The sequence below is a fragment of the Malus domestica genome, chromosome 02, assembly GCF_042453785.1.
Source record: "Malus domestica chromosome 02, GDT2T_hap1".
Taxonomy (NCBI): domain Eukaryota; kingdom Viridiplantae; phylum Streptophyta; class Magnoliopsida; order Rosales; family Rosaceae; genus Malus; species Malus domestica.
The window spans coordinates 26,137,465-26,158,145 of NC_091662.1; the positions used below are offsets into that span (position 1 = coordinate 26,137,465).

Consider the following 20,681-nt stretch of genomic DNA (forward strand, 5'->3'; position numbering starts at 1 on the left):
TGATGGTCTGCTCGCACTTGTCCTCTACCAGATCTAAGCTTGTGATCATCTCCTTACTATTATGCTCAATGCTTCGTAATAGTGCGGTGATACTTGGCTTGATGACATTGGGATGAATGATTGCTTCTAAGCCAAATGCCAAAGAGAAAGGAGTCTCACTGGTTGCTCATCTTTTGGTGGTGCGATATGCCCATAGACATCCAAGGAGTTCATTTGGCCATTTTCCCTTCTTGTTGGTGAGGGATTTCTTGAGGCAGTTGAGGATCACCTTGTTGGATGCTTCGGCCCGCCACCGCCTTGAGGATATCTTAGCATGGACATGTGCTGCTTGATGTTATACTTTTGGAAGAACTTCACCACATCTTGGCCCAAGAATTGCGGGCCGTTGTCGGTGACGATTGATTGAGGGATGCCATGAACTTTCGCCTCAGGATTTGTTGATTCTATTTCTCCAGTTGCAACAACTTGTCCATTTCAGAGCCAATTTAGTAACTTGCATGAAGACCCTCGTAAAATACCAACAGGTTGTAACTAGCATAAAGAATAAGAACATCAATTTTAAATGATTAAGTTATCAAACTATTTAACAATTATTATCAAGCGTGTGTTTACTACCTGAGAAGTGGCTTTAGAAACTTCTTTTCTCTTAATGTTGTCTCTTTCTATGTTTGGACTACTTCTCTGTGACAACCAAACATGGAAGACACAAAATTCGATCAGTTTATATCAAAATCTCATAAGTTTCATAAGCTAACTATTTAGTACTTGTTCTCGTATACCTGGGAACTAGCTTTGGAAGCTTGTCTAGAAGCATCGTCAGCTTCGTGTGCACTTCTTCTATCACATTGTATCTAATAAAAAAACAAAAACAATCTAATTATCAACATCTGCTATGTCTTATTATATTTCCACTGTGCTATACTTGGGATCATATATGTACCTGAGAACTAGCTTTTGAAGTGTGTCTAGAACCATCGTTAGCCTCTGGTGCACTTTTCTTATTACATTGTAACTGATAAAAAGATAAATGCAAATAATCAAAATCAAATGAAACAACTGATAACAAGATAGATGCAAAGAAACTATTAGCTGCATAGACTAACTAAGCCTGAAAGTGAACATGTTCACTATTTTCAGTTTCATACCTGGGGAGATGATCTGGAAACCTGGTAACTGGAATTGGGAACCTGTTTTACACCATTCTTAGTTCTTTGGAGATCTATACATCCTCCATGCGACTAGTGAATACGTAAGAAATAGAAGTTGATCAATTTCAGATTCAACAAAATACCAATATTTACTAATGACACATTTTTACCTGAGGCCTATTTGTGGAGACTTGAATTGCATCATTGGTATTAGTTTCTTTACCATTTCCCTGCAGCGATATGATTAGAAGTTAGAATATATTTTTTAGACCGATATTGTTTTATTTGTACTCACTAAAAAACCAATCCAATGAGTCTTTTGTAACAAATATCTCCCTTTCCGATAAAAGATGTGGTTGCTAGGGTAAAGTTGGATGTATCAAGTATTGCTGACAAATATTCATCCAGTGTTGGTGGGTATTTATGGTGGAACCATTGGCTTCCCTCAAGTAAGCTCTAACTACATACAAATTGATCATGCCGTAAATCTTTTATCATTTTTATAAATATATACAAAGTTGCATATATAATTACCTCATTTTGTTGTTTAGCCAACACAAGATCAAACACTTCCCGCAATTTTCCTTCGACATTTTGTAGCCGGTCTCTAAGCTCTCGATTACTCATGCTAGCATATGTTTGGGCATCACATCTAGAAGGTGTAACCCCATAACCACCTCCACGAAGTCGACCTCAATGTTCAAGTCCAAGTGCTTGTGATAAGGCATCATCTTTTATAGAACCATTGTCTGTTGTTGGCATTTCATTAGCCAACTTAATGTCATCCTATACATTTAAAAATCATTTACAAGATTAAAAGAAAAATGAACAAAAAATAACACAAGGATAATTTCAAACTGAAGCTTCGTACCATTTTCTTTGACACTATCTCATTTACCGGTTGACCATTTTTTCTTGTACGAGCAGCTATCCAAAGACTAACTCTATTTAAATCCTCCTCAGGTGTACCTTTGTTTCTCTATTAATTCATCCATAATTTAAACTCCATATAAGTGTGTTGTCACTGAAATGAAATTAAAATATATACAAAGGTTCATACCAGCTCGTCCTCCAAGCGTGCATATCCTTTACGACTCATCACATGAGGGAGAGTATGGAATGATTTCAACTTTTTGAACTTCTCACTAATTGCCTAGCAAAGAAAAACAGATAACAAGGAACTTCATTTAACCAACATCCATGCATAGAAAACCTAATCATTAATTTAAAATTTAATACAAACAAGCTTACATCAAACTCAGGAGAGCATTGATGTTTAACAAATTTGTCCCAATCAGCTTGTTTCTCAACATTAGCAGGCTTCAAGAGTTGCATTTGTTCCATTGCATCAGGACCATCATCAAGGAATCTTATTTGTTTTGTCAACGTGGCTTTGTATGTACGCCAACACCTAGACATTTGTGTTAATAATATCTTCTTACGACAGGGTGCTAAATCGTATTTTTGCTGCATTAACCATGAATCTTTTTTAACATCAAAAAGATAATTGATTTTTTATATGTATTATAGAAGAACAAAATAGTTAGGAAATAAGAGCACAGCTTCAGTTATAAATTTTACCTTCACAGCAGCCTATAATTTATCTTTCAAAATTGTAGTAACTTCATCCCAACTTGCGTAAGTTACTGGTATTAGTTGTCTTGCAAGGATCCCTGCCGACGAACTCAAACTCGCTGATCTAGCACCAAAATGTTGTCATTTGTCATTGAATTGAACACCAATTTGTTTGGCCTTTGACAGAGCATTATAATCCAACATTGTTGGACCTCTTCCCTTTCTCTTTTTTGCTTCATTCACATCATCACTTGAGTGAATCTCGTCACCGTCTGGCAAACCATCAAAATCCATAGACACCTAAAAATTGAAACCAAATTCATAGAGAGATTAATAAAGGAATGTTTTCGGTCCTAGAAGAAAAAACCAAGTTAGAGAGAAAGATTTCGCAGGGTAACCAAATGCAACTACAAGACCACTCAATTCATACCAAATTTATAGAGAGAGATCAGTGAATAATGTTTGCGTCCTAGTAAAAAAGAACGATGTGAAGAGAAGGATTGAGGGGATAGCCAAATATAACTGCAAGCGACTGGGGGAACTTTGAACGGCAGTTTCTTCGCTTCGTGGGTTTTTAATTAAGTTTTGTTTCCAATAAAAAATATATCAACTTTTTTATGTTAATTGTTTTACAATTATATCATCATTGGGACTCTCTTATAGCCATAAAATTAAAACTTTATTGGGACTCTGATACTAGGGGTGGGCACAGGTTGCAACTCTCTTATACATCATTTTTATAAATTAAGGCTGCAGCCGCTGCACTGCAATGCACAACAGCACTGCAGCAGCACATATTACACTCACATGAGCTGTCTTTAAGAATTGAGGATGCAATGCAGCAGCACATATTAGAGGAGTATTGAAGCACAGATTGTGCCCAGCAATACATATTAATATTATTATCCAAATCCAAATTCCAAATCCAAAATAACATCCAAATCCAATCCAAATTAACATCTCCAAGACATCCAATGCAAGGTCCAAATCCAAAAATAACCCAAAAGAGAAATTAGTGAATAGACCCTTTGAAAACTTAAAGAACATTGCGGTAATCTATCCATGGTTCCTAACCGAGGTGCAAATTATATAGCAATTGGTACTTAACATACAGTAAAAATTGTTTAGGGTATGATACTTATAGACATTTGAATTACCTAGTGGCTTCGAAATGGATTGGTCAGAACTCAGGAGTCAGGAGACTCATGACCATGAGGTGGTGGTCGAAGTTGAGATGAGCAGATAGTGGTGGTCGGAGACTCGGAGTCAACTTTAGAGAAGCTGAGGGAGGGAGCTCAGGTATCATGAATCGAGAGGGATGAGAGTAATGGTTACTCTCCATCGATGAGAACCGTATTGAAGGTTTTGTGGATTTTGCAATCTGGGCTAAAAAAATTGATAACCATAAAAATAGGACCTCCAGCCAAGAGAAGAAGGAAGGCTGCGTTTTGGGGAAGAAGGAAGGCTGCATTTGAGGATCATCCTTTTTAGATAAAGAAATCGTTGAAGATAGGGTTTGAGGATGAAAGAAAGCTGGGTTCGAGGAAGAAGGAAGGTAGGGTTTTGGGAAGAAGGAATGGCTTGGGGTTTGGGGAAGAAGGTGGGCTGGGTTTTGGGGGAGAAAGGAATGGCTGGGAAGACGTCCGAGGGAGGGGTTGGGTCGGACGGGGAAGGAGACCGTCCATCTCCTCTGTTCTTTTGTTCTTTTCTTTTTTTTTAAAAAAATTTTAAAAGGTCAAAATGATAATAAAATTCCAGCTCTGTAAAAATAAGGACAGATTGTAAGATTTGAATGAAAGCATCACGGCTGACGTAATACTATTGTACTACTCTATAATTTCTCGACACCGGGAGAGAGAGATAAAGAGGGAGCAGAGGGAGGACCGAGGTTAGCAGATTCCATCGAATTGTAATTATCATTTTTTATTTGTTTTGGTCAAATCACAAAACAAACATTCAAAGGTCAAATAAAGAGAAAATTTTTTTTGAAGGTTATCAACGAAACATCACGATTTAACGGTTATTTTAACTCCGATTTTGATGATTTTTTACAGCTACACTTCTTGACCCTATATGAATACAATGAATGAACTCGATCTTCAATTTCAATTTAAAATATTTACATTAATGGATATCACAAAATCTTATGTTATACTTAATGAAAGTATGAATACACTCTTAAGTGTTAGCGAATCTATCATTTTGATGGGATACGCATTCTACGAAACTAATTTCGACGATCCAACCGTCAAATTTGTTTGTATATACTTCAAGATTGCATATGCTAAAAATGGCAAAAAAACAAACATTTAGAGATCAAGTAACGAGACAAAACCTTTCGACGGTTATCAACAAAAAATCACGATTTAACGGTTATTTTAACTCCGATTTTGATGATTTTTTAAAGCTACACTTCTTGACCCTATATGAATACAATGAATGAACTCGATCTTCAATTTAAAATATTTACATTAATGGATATCACAAAATCTTATGTTATACTTAATGAAAGTATGAATAAACTCTTAAATGTTAGTGAATCTATCATTTTGATGGGATACGCATTCTACGAAACTAATTTCGACGATCCAACCGTCAAATTTGTTTGTATATACTTCAAGATCGCATATGCTAAAAATGGCAACAAAAAAAAACATTTAGAGATCAAGTAACGAGACAAAACATTTCGACGGTTATCAACAAAAAATCACGATTTAACGGTTATTTTAACTCCGATTTTGATGCTTTTTTACAGCTACACTTCTTGACCCTATATGAATACAATGAATGAACTCGATCTTCAATTTAAAATATTTACATTAATGGATATCACAAAATCTTATGTTATACTTAATGAAAATATGAATAAACTCTTAAATGTTAGCAAATCTATCATTTTGATGGGATACGCATTCTACGAAACTAGTTTCAACGATCCAACCGTCAAACTTGTTTGTATATACTTCGAGATCGCATACGCCAAAAATTGCAAAAAACAAACATTTAGAGATCAAGTAACGAGACAAAAAATTTCGACGGTTATCAACGAAACATCACGATTTAACAGTTATTTTAACTCTGATTTTGATGATTTTTTACAGCTACACTTCTTGACCCTATATGAATACAATGAATGAACTCGATCTTCAATTTAAAATATTTACATTAATGGATATCACAAAATCTTATGTTATACTTAATGAAAGTATGAATAAACTCTTAAGTGTTAGCGAATCTATCATTTTGATGGGATATGCATTTGACGAAACTAGTTTCAACGATCCAACCGTCAAACTTGTTTGTATATACTTCGAGATCGCATATGCCAAAAATTGCAAAAAACAAACATTCAAAGGTCAAATAAAGAGAAAAAAAATTTCGACGGTTATCAACGAAAAATCACTATTTAACGGTTATTTTAACTCCGATTTTGATGATTTTTTACAGCTACACTCCTTTACCCTATATGAATACAATGAATGAATTCGATCTTCAATTTAAAATATTTACAGTGAAAAACGCCGGAAGAGAAATTTACGAGCTGTAAGCCACAAGAATGCATACACATCTCCAAGTTCGATGATCAATGATAATTTAAATGCTTATTCAGAACAAGAAAACACAATCAAAAGATATAGGATAAAAGAAACCTGAGTGATGCAGAGAGGTTGCCGCTGATTGAGGGAGAGATGACCGAAGAGACGACCAAACTGAGATCGGCCGGAGACGGAAGAGATGGAGACAAAGGATTGACGTTTTCTTTTTAGGGTTTCACAGTTTCACGCAAGGGGGAAATAATTGGGATTTTAGATTTTAATATCCTCCAAAATATTTTAAAAAAAAACAAAAAAAAAAACATCCACCACGGGCCGATGGTGTGGTGAATTTTCAAAAGGCGGTGTGGTTGTTTGAAGTAACCACAATGAGCATATCGCGTGGTGGTTTTGATATTCCATCATGGAATTAAAAATCGTTGTAGATTATTCACTTTTAACAACGGGCCAAAATTTGACCGTGGTGAATTAATATTATCTACCACGAGCTACATTTAATCGTGGTAATTAAATAGTTCTACCGCGAGCTGTTGATGTCCGTGATGGAATTGATGTGGTAAATATGTTGTTATGTACCAGTGCGTTATTCCTCAATAACTCAATGGTAGAGTAGTTGACTATTAATTGATTGGTTGTGTGTTCAAATCCATCTGATACAGATACAGCATGTTCTTTTTTACTGAGATTGTTCGGCAGACATGATCCAATCCCGATATTTGTTAACAGAGTAATTTCAAAACTAGACAGAAGATCTTTGCTGTACCTTGGATATTATCTACATATACAAAAGTTAGCCTTTATTTTAGCATGAGACCAATTTACAATCAAGAAGAAGAAACTATATACACATTGTAAAACATTTATACCACATACTTTGATTAAGCTACTCAAATCACAACCAAGTAATAAACAAAACTCGAACCAATAAAAACTTGCTGCATACTGACCTGAAGAACTTGCACCAGATGAAGCCATGAATGCAGAAAACTGAAACTTGCAAACTTTGATTCTTCTCCTCTCTGTCGGATTGCCATTTGCTCAAAACTAAGAATAGGGCTTAGTTCTAATAATGAGCGATAATCTATGAGAGCAAAGATCAACATATATATATATATATATATATAACCCTTCTTATGTTATAATAAGGATTCCCTATTAGAATCCATATAGGAAACTGCTTGTATTTCCTACATCAATTCTAACATGAAACTAACTCCTTCATTAACAAGGAGTAGTTCATCAATTCTTTTAAGGTTTTCTTGTACCAATTGGACTCCAATACCAATGCCAAAACACCTTGTCTCATGTTCATATTCTTACATTCTCCCACTTGAACATGAGACCTATAGACCTATTTCAGACATGATATCACCAATCTTAAGAAGTGATCACATAACCTTAATCAAGAATTAACCATCATGACCAATGTTCCTCTGCATTTCAAAATACTGAAACCAAGAATTATAATCCACACAACAAAATGGCAGTATTAATTCAAAGCTCACATGTACCCAATCTGTAAATATAACTCATGATCAAACACTAAATTGCTCCCACTTTTCAAAAGATCCATGTATCACAAAAGAGAGCAAATTAGCCAATGCTAATTAAAAGAACAATTCATAATGATCTGCTTTAAATAGACAAACTGTTTACAAAGCAACAAAAGAATCCAATCTTAAGATTCAAACTATCATTCGAAATTGCAAAACTTCACAAATGAAGTATTGAGCTCCAACACAAATATATTTATTGAAACACAAAACAAAACTACCAAGGCTAGCTAAAACCAAAAAATAATTTAACCTCAACACCATCAGAATTGCATCAGCCGTTCCAGAACTTTTAATCCTTGCATCAGCAATTCTCAGCTCTTGATAAGATTAGTGACTACTCACACTGATCAAAACTTTCAAGCACCCCCATTCGAGCAACATGTAACTTAAACTCTCCAATAGGTAAAGCTTTAGTTAGAGGATTAGCCAGCATCAGAGTTGTACTAATATGTTGTACCTCGATCACTCTCTTCTTAACCTGTTCTCGGACTTTGAGAAATTTTACATCCATGAGCCTAGAAGCTGAAGTTCTTCTATTATTCTTTGCAAAGAACATAGCTAAGTTGTTATCACAATACATTCTCACAGGTCTTTGTACTGAATTTATGATCTTTAAGTCTGACATAAAATTTCTCAACTAAGCAGCTTGCTTTATTCCTTCAAAACAGGCCACAAACTCAGCCTCCATAGTTGAAGTGGCAATAACAATTTGCTTTGCACTCTTCCAAGGAACTGCACCACCATTTAGCATGAAGATATAACCACCTGTTGACTTCCTATCATCCACATCACCATCCAAATCTAAATCTGTATACCCTTCAAGTTCCAAAGAATCACATTTGCCATAAACCAACATGAAACCTTTAGTCCTTTGCAAATATCTCAGAACTTTCTTTGCAACTATCCAATATGCATCTCCTGGATTTGCTTGAAACCTTCCCATCATGCCTACAATATAAGCAATATTTGGTCGTGTACAAATTGTTGCATACATAAGGCTTCCCACCAGAGAAGCATAAGGTTTAGATTGCATTTTCTTAGTCTCCAAATCAATCTTCAGACATTGATTCCTTGAAAACTTATCTCACTTATTGACTGGAACATGACCATAATTACAACTTTCCAATTTTAAATCGAAGCAACACTCTGTCAATGTAACCCTTTTGTGATAAACTAAGCAATCTCCTCTATCTATCACGAATGGTTTCAATTCCCAACACATAGTGTGCCTCTCCTAGATCCTTCATATCAAAACTCTCACTGAGCATCTTTTTAGTACTTTGTAACAACTCAGGACGAACTTGCTAAAAGGATATCATCAACATAAAGCACCAAAAGGATAAACTATGAACCAGAAAACTTAATGCAAATGCAATCATCCAATTTGTTTTCTTCAAATCCCTGAGAAGAAACAATTTGATTAAATTTCAAATACCACTATATAGAAGCTTGCTTCAACCCATACATGGACTTATTGAGCTTGCAAACCATATTTTCATTCCCCATTTCAACAAATCCAGTTGGTTGTTTCATGTAAATACACTCTTCTAAGTCTCCATTAAGAAAAGCATTTTTCACTTCCATTTGATGCAACTCCAAGTCAAAATAAGCAACCAAAGACATGACAACTCTCATTGAATCTTTAGAGGACACTGGAGAAAAAGTATCATTATAATCAATACCTTCTCTCTAAGTAAAGCCCTTTGCAACTAACCGGGCTTTATATCTCTCAATTCAACCAAGAGCATCTCTTTTGGTTTTATACACCCACTTGCAACCTATAGGCTTAATTTGAGAACTAGACTCCACAAGTGTCCAAGCATTGTTTTTGAACATTGAATCTAGCTCATCCTTCATTGCATCCTACCATAAAATCGATTGAGAACTTTCCATGGCCTGAGTTTATGAAAGGGGATCATCTACATCACCAATATCAAATTTTGTTTCTTGTAAATAAACATAATCACTGGCAGCTGTTGATTTTCGAACCCTTGTTGATTTTCTTGGCTGAAACTGACGTAATACTTCATTCAGCACTTGTGTTTCTATAACATTATTTGAAGGTGTTGCAGAGGGATCAATTTCCATAATGTTGCTAGTATCAAAATCTAAATCTGTAGCCAAATCGTCTATTTTGGTTGACATACAGGCCTAATGCATCTTGATCTTCCAAGAAGAATGCAGGGTGGCCCTAAGGAATGTAGAATCTATACCTTTTTTATTTGTCAGGATAACCAATGAAATAACAAGATTGTTCTTGGATCCAGCTTTCTCTCATTAGGATTGTAAAATCTAGCTTCAGCTTTGCACCTTCAAACATGAAAATACCCAAAACTAGGTGCTATTCTCAGGATATAATTTGCAGTTTTTAATGCTTCCCCCCAAAGAAAACTTCGTAATTTGGATCTTGTCATCATGCTTCTAACCATGCCAATGAGGTTCTATTCCTCCTTTCTGAGACTTCATTTTGTTGACGTGTTCCAGGTGTTGTATATTGAGCTATAATGCCATTTTTCTCCAGATAGAGTGCAAATGGTCCCTTTTGTTGCCCAGATTCAGTGTACCTGCCAAAGTATTCTCCTCCCTTATCGGATCTAACAATTTTAATAACCTTAACTAGTTGTTTTTCAACCTCAATTTTATAAATCATAAAGCACTTAAGGATATCAACTTTGTCACTAATAAGAAAAGTGTATCCAAGTCTAGAGAAATCATCTATAAAGTTGATAAATTACTTGTTTCCACGTACTATTTTGATTGGAAAAGGACCACAAATGTTCGTGTGTATGATTTCAAGTAAACCCTGACTCCTTTTAACATCCAATTTCCTAAAATTGGTCATTTTACCCGTTAAACAATCAACACATTCAGTTGTAGCAGTGAGGTCTAATTTTGGAATCAAATCAACTTTTGAAAGTTTAATTATCCCCTCTTTTGAAATGTATCTTAGTCTTTTGTGCCAGAGAATGTAAGATGTGTCTTGCTTCAGCATTCTTTTAGAACAAATATTTAAAAATGAGTGATTTAACATTTCAACTGTGCATTCTAGACGCCACAAATTATCAAACAAGAAAGCAGTTCCTAAAACAATATCAAAACAGTTTTTCTTAAAAAAAATTAAGCTAATATCATCTGCAAGAAAAGAAAGACCATCTTTTACAATTTTAGAAGCAGAAATAAGGTTTCTTCTCATCTTAGGGACATATAACACATCTTTCAACTCCAAAACAAAACCAGAAGTCAATTTTAATTTTACTATCCCAATTGAATCTACTACAACTTTAGTCTCTTCGCCAACAAAAACATTGTACAAAGCATTTCCAATTTCCTTTTGTTTTTGAAAACCATCCAAAGAGTTAGTTATATGTACTGAGCAGCCAGTATTAAACCACCAAGAATCAACAGGTACTTCACAAAGATTAGTTTCAACATAAACAAGTACCTATTCTTTTTCCTTGCTCTTTCAGTAATCTTTAAAAATCTCACAATCGACTTTTAGATGCCCCTTAGTTTACACCAAAAACATTTAAGTTTAGAACATCATTAGGTTTAGCCTTAAATTTGATAGTTTTCTAGAGGAGTCATTCACTTTAGCAGATGCATTAAACCGATTAGAATTCTTACCAGGAGCAGAAGAAGCCCTATTGTTGAATGTTCTCTTCTCTTTTCTAGGTTGCACAAAGTTTATTTCATCAATCTCTTTGCCTTTCTCCTACTTTTTCCGAGTTTCATCTTGCACACATTGTGCAATAAGTTCATCTATGTCCCAACTTTTATCTTGTGTGTTGTAGGAGACTTTTAACTTACTACGCTTTGTGGGAAAGGCTTGAAGAATCATATACACAAGTTGTTTCTCACCGATATAACATCCATGGAGTTCAATTTCTCAGCAGCATCTGTCATCTTCATTATGTGATCCCTTATGTAACCAGTGCTCTCAATCTTGTATGTAGTCAGTAAGGACATGTATTGGCTTACTTCTGCTTTCTCAGACTCCTTAATCTTCTTCTCAATTGCTTTTAAGTAATAGTTCTGGTCTTTTGATTCCACCTTTGATTGTATCAGTCATTCCATTTTCTAAGATAGAAAGTGCTACTTTGTTAGCCCTTGTCCATCTTTCATGAACTGACTTCTCAGCCTTAGTGCTTTGATCATTAACCAAAGGTTTGGTATTATCAATTGCTATATCAAACTCATTAAGAGTCAACAGCAAATTGATATCCCTTCTCCATTTTTTGTAGTTGCTGCCACTAGTGAAGATTGGGATGTTTGCCAAATTTAAAGTCTTCATTGATATTACAGACACTGAAGAATTAAGAAAATCACAATATGAACTTTTAGAGTCTTGATTTCTTTTCTCAATCTATTGCACATCATAACATCATAACTATTATTCATATACATAATCTCAACAACTAATCAGTTGGTAAGCACATATAGGATGATTGGTTTTACCAGAAAACTGAATATCATGTAATCATGAACAATCATCTTATTCGAAAGAAAATATTTGTTACATACAAAACAGTCATTTAATTTAAGAACCCAAGATTTGAATTTTGCCTTTTCCAGTTAATCAATATGCATGTTTATCAGATTTCAAATTAACAATCATACTTTTGCTATTTTAATCCATCTTATCAAATAGGGAGATTCAAATAGAATTGAATTTGAATTTCATGCTTCTTCTCTGAGTTTCAAAATACATACCATGAATGATGAATATCCATATTGTGTAGCAGAAGCTTAAATTAATATGGATTTGTTTCTTAATTCCCAGATCCTTTCTCCAAACACACAATCGAAGACAAGAGAGAGAACAATCGAAAAGGTTCTCTTTCCCATAAAAGCCCCAAAACAAATTCTGAAGAATTCTTAACGGTCGAAAAATTCAAATATTCATCTTTTACTGAAACGCAGCGGTTTGGATAATTCAAATTTTAATCCTACTAACTAAAACCAGTTTCGAAACCTGACAACCGAAACCTTCTCCTAATTTAATTATTAGTTTCTTTTGTTCTCGTTGATTGAATTTAAGAACTAAACCTATGGATGGCTCTGATACTACATGTAAAACATTTATACCACATACTTTGATTAAGCTACTCAAATCACAACCAATCAATAAACAAAACTCGAACCAATAAAAACTTGATGCATACTGACCTGAAGAACTTGTACCAGATGAAGCCATGAATGCCGAAACTTGCAAACTGTGATTCTTCTCCTCTATCAGATTGTTGTTTGCTCAAAACTAAGAATAGGGCTTAGTTCTAATAATGAGCGATAATCTATGAGAGCAGAGATCAACATATACATACATACATATATATATATATGTATATATATATACATACATATATATATATACATACATATATATATATATATACATACATATACATATACATATATATATATACATAGATATATATATATATATATATATATATATATATATATACATATATATATATATAACCCTTCTTATGTTATAATAAGGATTCCCTATTAGAATCCATATAGGAAATTGCTTGTATTTCCTATATCAGTTTTAACATGAAACTAACTCCTTCATTAACAAGGAGTAGTTCATCAATTCTGTTAAGGTTTTCTTATACCAATTGTACTCCAATACCAATGCCAAAACACCATGTCTCATGTTCATATTCTTACATACATATAAACTACTGTAAAGGTATCTTTCTTTTTTTCTTTTGAACTACACTAAGGGCATGAGGGAGTGAGCTAAACCTTACAATAGGTTTGCCATAATAAAGTGGTTCAACTTCGCATTTGACGAGAATCGAATCTAAAACTTCTAATTTACAAGTGAAGAGAAATATTACTAGACCATAGTATTAAGTGGCTGTAAAAGCATATCTTATTTATTTATTCTTTTGCCAGCATTCCATGCAAAGCATCTCTTATTTATTTATTCTTTTGCCAGCATTCCATGCATTGAGTTAGTGTAAAACATGCGTTAGAAAATGAATTGGAAATGAGCCGATTGAATTAGCGTAATACTATAAAATTTGAAAATGTTATAGTTAATCCTCTGAAATATATATATATATATATATATATATATATATATATATATATATATATATATGTATGTATGTATCTATGTATTTATGTATTTTCTTAATAATTTTGTTCCACACGTACAAATTTGCATGCATCATCACTATAATATGACAATGTTATACAATCCAACTTTTCTTTTCCCATAACGTTTTACCTGGTTTTTAGTATTTGGACTCTGCAGCATTTTTATTTTAGCATTGATGCAGTACCGCATAAGTTTATATTTGGAAACTTTAACGAAAAACTTCCGGTACTATTCGTTTTAACGAAAAACTACATTTTTATACTAAAATGTCAATCATGGTAATATTCACTTTATCTTTTATTTTGTCCTTATCGTTAAAACTTAAAATTTTCAAGTCGTTTTCATTATTTTTCCTTTTATATTTTCCTTCATTTCGTGCGACTACTTTAAAGTCGATATAGGGGAGAGAAAATGTTTAAACCTGAGACATTGGATTGAGGAGAAATAAATGCCATATCAACTAAAACAACCCACCACTTATAAGGACCGTGTAAGATTGTGGGATTATTATTATTATTATTTTTATTTAAACAAACAATATTATCTATACTAAGTAGGGAGGGGTGGACTTAGCCTCACAATGAGCTAGCAACCAAGACCTCTCATTTACAAGTGAAGATGAATACTACTAGACCGTAATAAAGATTAATTTCTGTAGGAAAGACATATCGTATTGGCTAGGCTAGGTGACTTTGTGAAATTTTAAATAGGTAGTAGAACAGTTACTATAATGAAAATATAAACATAGAATGAAGATGTCAAGGCATATATCACATTTGCATATGATTAAGCATAATCTTTATTCGGCCATATCGCTATAACCATTTATATATTCATACCTCAAAGCTATATATACTGGATTGAACGTTTCCAAAACTTGCCCGTCTACAGATTTTGACGTTTTGTTTTGCTTTGCTGCTATTTGATTAACAGACAACAATCCCATGCCAATCTCGTGACTTTTTTTTACTAACTATCAACATATTTTTCAATTATCTGACCCGTTTGGATTGTTTTTGTGGCAATGGCAAACTTTAATTATAAGAGCGGTTGTCAAATTTGTTCACCAAATAATATAATAGCGTTTCAAATTATTCCTATACTAAAACCCTAACATGAGTGCACTGTTCATGAATAGTGCGCGGACTAAAATGCCCTTCAAATGTTTTACCCTGAGCGTTTTCTTCCAGCTTTTCTACAGTGCAAGGACGATTCTACCCTTGGTGACCACGCGTCTGTCATCGGTTCTTCCGCTCCATTTCTTCTCTGCCTTTCGTTTGGGTTCGCTTCTCTCTCTCTCACTCTCCATTTTCAACTTTTGCTTATTTTGGAGCCTAGGTTTGTTTCCTCTCTCACGCCTTCGTTGTTCTCTCTTTCTCGCTCCATTTATTTGTGATTTGTTGTTTCGTGCTTGACAATATGTCCCAAGTTTTAGTTTGGACGTTTTTGTGATTTTGGTTGCTCAGGTTTGTTTTGGTGTTTCTGAAAATATGATATGATGTTTTGATTCATTGAAATAATTGAAAGATAAAAGAAGAGTGCAGAATTATTGTGAAGAGTGGTCACCAGAAAAAGGAAAAAAAAAAAAGGGGGATGAATCTATATATATAAAGTGAGAGCCTCAGTTTGGTGAAACATTCCAAAATACCAAGAATATCTTTATGTTTTCTTCACAATCAAACCCAAAAAAAATCAGAAAATAAGGACAAACTGGTAAAAAAAACCAAATTCATCATCCCAAAGGGTAGTTTGATAACAGTTCTCACTCTTTCACAACTACTACAACACGTTCCCACTGTTTCACAACTGCCCGTGCCAGTTTGCATCAAACTCCGCTCCTCCTTCTTAACCTTTGGCCAGCGTAAAACTCCATTCAATTTCTTCCTCCATTAGTTGATCTTCAATCATCTCACGTATTCAAATATTATTTTTGTTTCTTTTCTTTTTTTTTTTTTGTTTATGCAGTTTTAATTTATTTGGGAACTTTTTTAGTCCCCTAGATTCTTCTATTGCTACTCAATTCCGAGATTTGATCGTGCTTTTTTGAATTGCAGCATAAAGAGGTGATGAGGCTTTCAACCCATTTATAAAGGATATATCCCAATGCCATTGGGTGTTTGAGTGGTATTTTCGTTTCTATTGTCTCTGTCTTTTTTATCATATCAATTCACAGTCAACAATCGAGTCCTCTCTCCCAAATCGTCCTAATTGGTCCCTTTATAAACTCCTTTTATTTGGTTTTTACAACAATCTCATTATTTATTTAGCCTATATAAAAGGAGTATTTACACATGCTCATTGTTCACAGCCGTTTGGTAATTGTTCCACTGGTAATTTTGATGTGAATCTCTCATATGCATAACATGTTAATAGCACATGGCATGGCCGTTAACATCTATTGTATTTTTTTTATTTCAGTTTTACAGAGGTGCAGCCGCTGAGTCCCGACCACGACGCGGACGAAGTTGTAACGACAGTCTAAAAAGGTATTTCTGCAAAATTTCAGAGGATTCTTAACCTCACACCTCTCTTTCATCCTATTCATGTATGAGATATTTTTCAATTTGATTCTTTCATTGTTTGGGTTGTTTAGTTTAGTTCTTGATTGATTGAGAATGGCTGGATATTAGTTACCTCCATTATTGCGTTACAACTCCTTTGTTATTTTCTTATATTATTGGATATTTCAATTTCTGATTGAAAGAATCTTGCAATCGACTTTAATTTGTAGAAATGTGCCGATGCATTCTTTTCATTCTCTTTGTTTCTTTGCAGATTTACGAAGAAGGATTTGACTTTGAAAAATCACTTCAAGCTCTGGAAAATTTATCTTCCATTGAGAGGTTTTCAAAATATTGGATGACAACAGTTGAATCATTTATTCTCAAATGGTAGTTTATTGACTTACTAATTAGTATAGTACATTGACAACATTAGTTAGTTAGATTCAATGAATTTTATATCAACTCGGAGTGTGCATGATTCCTTTGTTCACATCACCCATGCTAAAAGCTCTACTTCACAGCAGGCTACGTGAGACGTGAAGAAGAGCTTGCAATATCTTTTTAGTTCTTAATTAGGTCATCGAGTAAAGCCTCCAAATCCATTTCTTAATTCATATCTATTTTCTTATGGGTTGTGCCGTACAAAGTTATCTATTTTTCAAATCAATTTTTATTTTGAATTTTTGTGTTTGTGCTTAATCGAGTCTGCAGTAGAAATGAAGTCAGATGACGTTGTAAACTTCCACCCCCGTTTCTTCAAAAGGTGTGTGAATTCTTCATTACACCAATTGCAGGTTTTCATACTATTTCCAATTTTCGGTATCGCACATAAGAAAGGATGCAGTTCTTGATTTTTCATATGCCTTAATATGTTGAATGTGATCTGAATTTAGTTGTAGTTAATTTGTCGAAGTTATTTGTCGTAACTTTTTGGAATGGAAGTCTTAGTATTTGCCCAGCAATTTTTGTGAATTCCAAACTTTGCTTATAATTTTAGTCACGTATAAACTTCCAATTGGATTTGTTCCCCGACCATACTAATATAATAGCTGTTCTTTTGCTTTTATGTAGAAGTAAGAAGATTGTTTTGCCCTTACGTATCCTGCTTCTTTCTGTTCACGAAATTGCCAAGAAAAAAGTACTTTGTAATCATTTTCTTTTCTTCTTTTATAGTATAGTGATGTGTGGATAAAATTTGTCTTTTTTTTCTTTGTATCAGCAACCTATTACCCATCCTTAAGCATGTTCTGTTAAGAAACTTTTGATTTTTCTTTTGTTTAATTTCTCATCCGATAGGTTCAATATTAATAGAGTCTACTTGACATCCACATTGGAACGACAGTCTACAAATGCAATGACATTCTTCTAATTCCATCCTCATTAATTGTCTTAGTAACAATCGAGAATTTGAATGACATGCTTCTGATTGTTTTGTTTCTGTTACAGTTACAGATATTCAATGATGACCAAAGCTTTTCTTCACTTTTCTTTGGAGAAACATATGCATGCAGATAAAAGATGCGATTGCCTAGAACCTTTGTTCCAGTTGAAGCATGTCATGAAAGAGAGTAGTCAATTAATTGTTGCCGATTGATATTAATTAGGTCTGGAAAATAATTTTAGCTTTTAGGTTTTTTAATAAGTTAAATTTTTTTACAGAGTTTTATTTTATGTAAAATTGGTGAAGTGTGTGTGTGTATATATATATATATTGTAATAATGTTTGTATGGTTCCATATACCAAATGAAAGGATGCGTTAGAAATGTGTAATACAAGGCTACTACATGACATATGTGGTTTTGACATACATGAAAGATCGTAGGGCCAGTGATAAAAAAAAATGCCTCTCGCATGCACAGAAGCACAAACATATAGACTGGCAATGAAAATCTAAAGCATCAATCATGAAGAAATGGGTAGAAATTGTAGCATTGATGTCAATATGTAAACTTTCTTTTCAAAAGAAACAGTGACATATAGACTTTATGGGTATCGTGAATAATGTACATATTGCGACGTAGGTTTTATATTTTGACATTTAAGTTGTTTTGTATTTTGCTACGAGTACTTAATGTTTTCATCTACTTTTTTTTTTATTTACATCTACTTACTATTGTTCATGGACTTTAGGTAGGAACTTGCATCCAAAATCCCATGTTGTTTGACAATTGCATGAATAGCATTTAAATCATTACTTTACGCAAAGTGAAAACAAAAAACATGACAACTTTTTAAGACGTGCATGGTAAGGAAAAAGTTCCTCTTTGCACAATACATTTAAAATATATCATCAAACACACAGATTGCATTGAGCAAAAATATCATCAAGATTTCTCCATTTCAGAGGTGTGTGGTCATAAGCCTCTGAAAGCTTTGCAGATTCAGGAGTGCAACTTTCTTGTTCTTATGTATGGAAAGGAGAACTAGGGCTGAGAGAACTTTCTTCAATCACACTCATCTCATATGAATTCACACCAACTACATTTTCAGGTTGATCCTGAATGTAGGTTGCAGCAGCTGAACTTTGTGAATTTTCTTTCCAATTCCAGGTCATAGATTCATCAAAGACTACATCTCTTGACAAGATTAATTTGTTAGTACATGGATCAAATATTCTGTATCCCTTCTCACATGTAGCATAACCCACAAATACACCTTTAACACTCTTAGCATCTAGCTTATGTCTTGTCTCAGTAGGTACATGTACATAGCACAGGGAACCAAAAATCTTGAGATGTGCTATGCCTGGTTTTCTGCCACTATAAGCTTCAAAAGGAGTTGTATTTCCAAGTGCCTTTGTAGGACACCTATTTAGAATATATACAGCTGTGTGTACAGCTTCAGCCCAAAGAACATATGGCATACCTCTATCATGAAGCATAGTTTTTGCCATTTCAACCACTGTTCGATTTTTCCTTTCCACTACTCCATTCTGTTGAGGAGTATAAGCCATGGTGAGTTGCCTTTGAATACCTTCAATTTCACAGAACTTAGTGAACTCAGAAGATAAGAATTCTCCACCTCTGTCACTCCTTAGACTTTTAACTTTGAAACCACTCTGCAGCTCCACCATTGACTTGAACCTTTTGAAATAATTGAATGCATCAGATTTGTATCTGAGAAAATACACCCAAATCATTCTTGTACAATCATCGATGAGTAACATGAAATATTTGTTTCCAGCCAAGGATGCATTCTGCATAGGACCACACAAATCAACATGAATAAGTTCCAGGGGACAGTTTGCTCTCCAGGATTGTTTCTTTGGAAACCAGTCTCTATGTTGCTTTCCAAATTGACATCCTTGACATACATCTTTGATTTCTTCTAGGTATGGAAGACCATGCACCATATTTTTCTCACTGAGTTGCTGCAACCCCCTGAAGTTCAAATGACCTAGTCTTCTGTGCCAAGTCCGAGTAGAGTGATCTATGCTCGCTTTCAGAACCAATTGGTTGTCATGCAACAGAGAAAGAGGATAGCAACGATTTTCCTTCTTCTTGACCTTGATGACAAGATTGTCAAGTGAAGGTCCATCAAATACACTACACAAACCTCCTCCAAACACTAGATAATATCCATGCTCATCCATTTGACCTACACTCAACAAATTTTCCTTCAATCCTGGCAAATGCATGACCTCTCTAATGTACTTCTTCCCTTTATTAGTATCAATTTCCAATGAGCCCATTCCAGCAACATTTACTAACACCCCAGTAGGCATTTGCACCTTTCCAGCAACATTTTTTCTTATATCTACAAGGAGATCAGCATTCCCTGTCATGTGGTTACTACAACCACTGTCAATGTACCAATTTCCATTGACATTTTTCTCTGAAATTGCACTATTAGCATAGAACAGATTCCCTGTCACTTCCACCTGATTTGCAGAATTTGCCTTTTGCACAATCTTCCCTATAGTGCATTCTCTAGCCCAATGACCAAACTTATCACAGTTATAACATTTGGGCTTCCCTTTATATCTACATTCACCAAAATGGAACTTAGAGCACACTCTACACTGTGGTTTGGTACTCTCTTGACCCATTGACTGTGTCTGGTATGAATTGGATGCAGGGCTATTGAGAGGTCTCTGTTGAAATCGAAACTTTGGATCCCATTTCTTTCCCTTGGGATTCCAATTCTTCTGAAATTTTGATGAACCAGATTGAGCTCCATTCCTATTCTGCCCTTGTGGACTCACTGAGAATGATGCAAATGCCTTCTC

General features: G+C 34.4%; 1 long non-coding RNA gene across 1 annotated transcript; it reads right to left on the reverse strand.

The window, feature by feature from the left end:
- Positions 1 to 472: 472 nt before the first annotated feature.
- LOC114823772 (uncharacterized) lies at positions 473 to 1,283 on the reverse strand. The gene is made up of 5 exons (XR_003771720.2): positions 1,146 to 1,283; positions 941 to 1,012; positions 780 to 851; positions 616 to 681; positions 473 to 531 (listed from the first exon to the last, which is right to left on the reverse strand). It is a non-coding gene; the product is annotated as an uncharacterized lncRNA (long non-coding RNA).
- Positions 1,284 to 20,681: the final 19,398 nt, after the last annotated feature.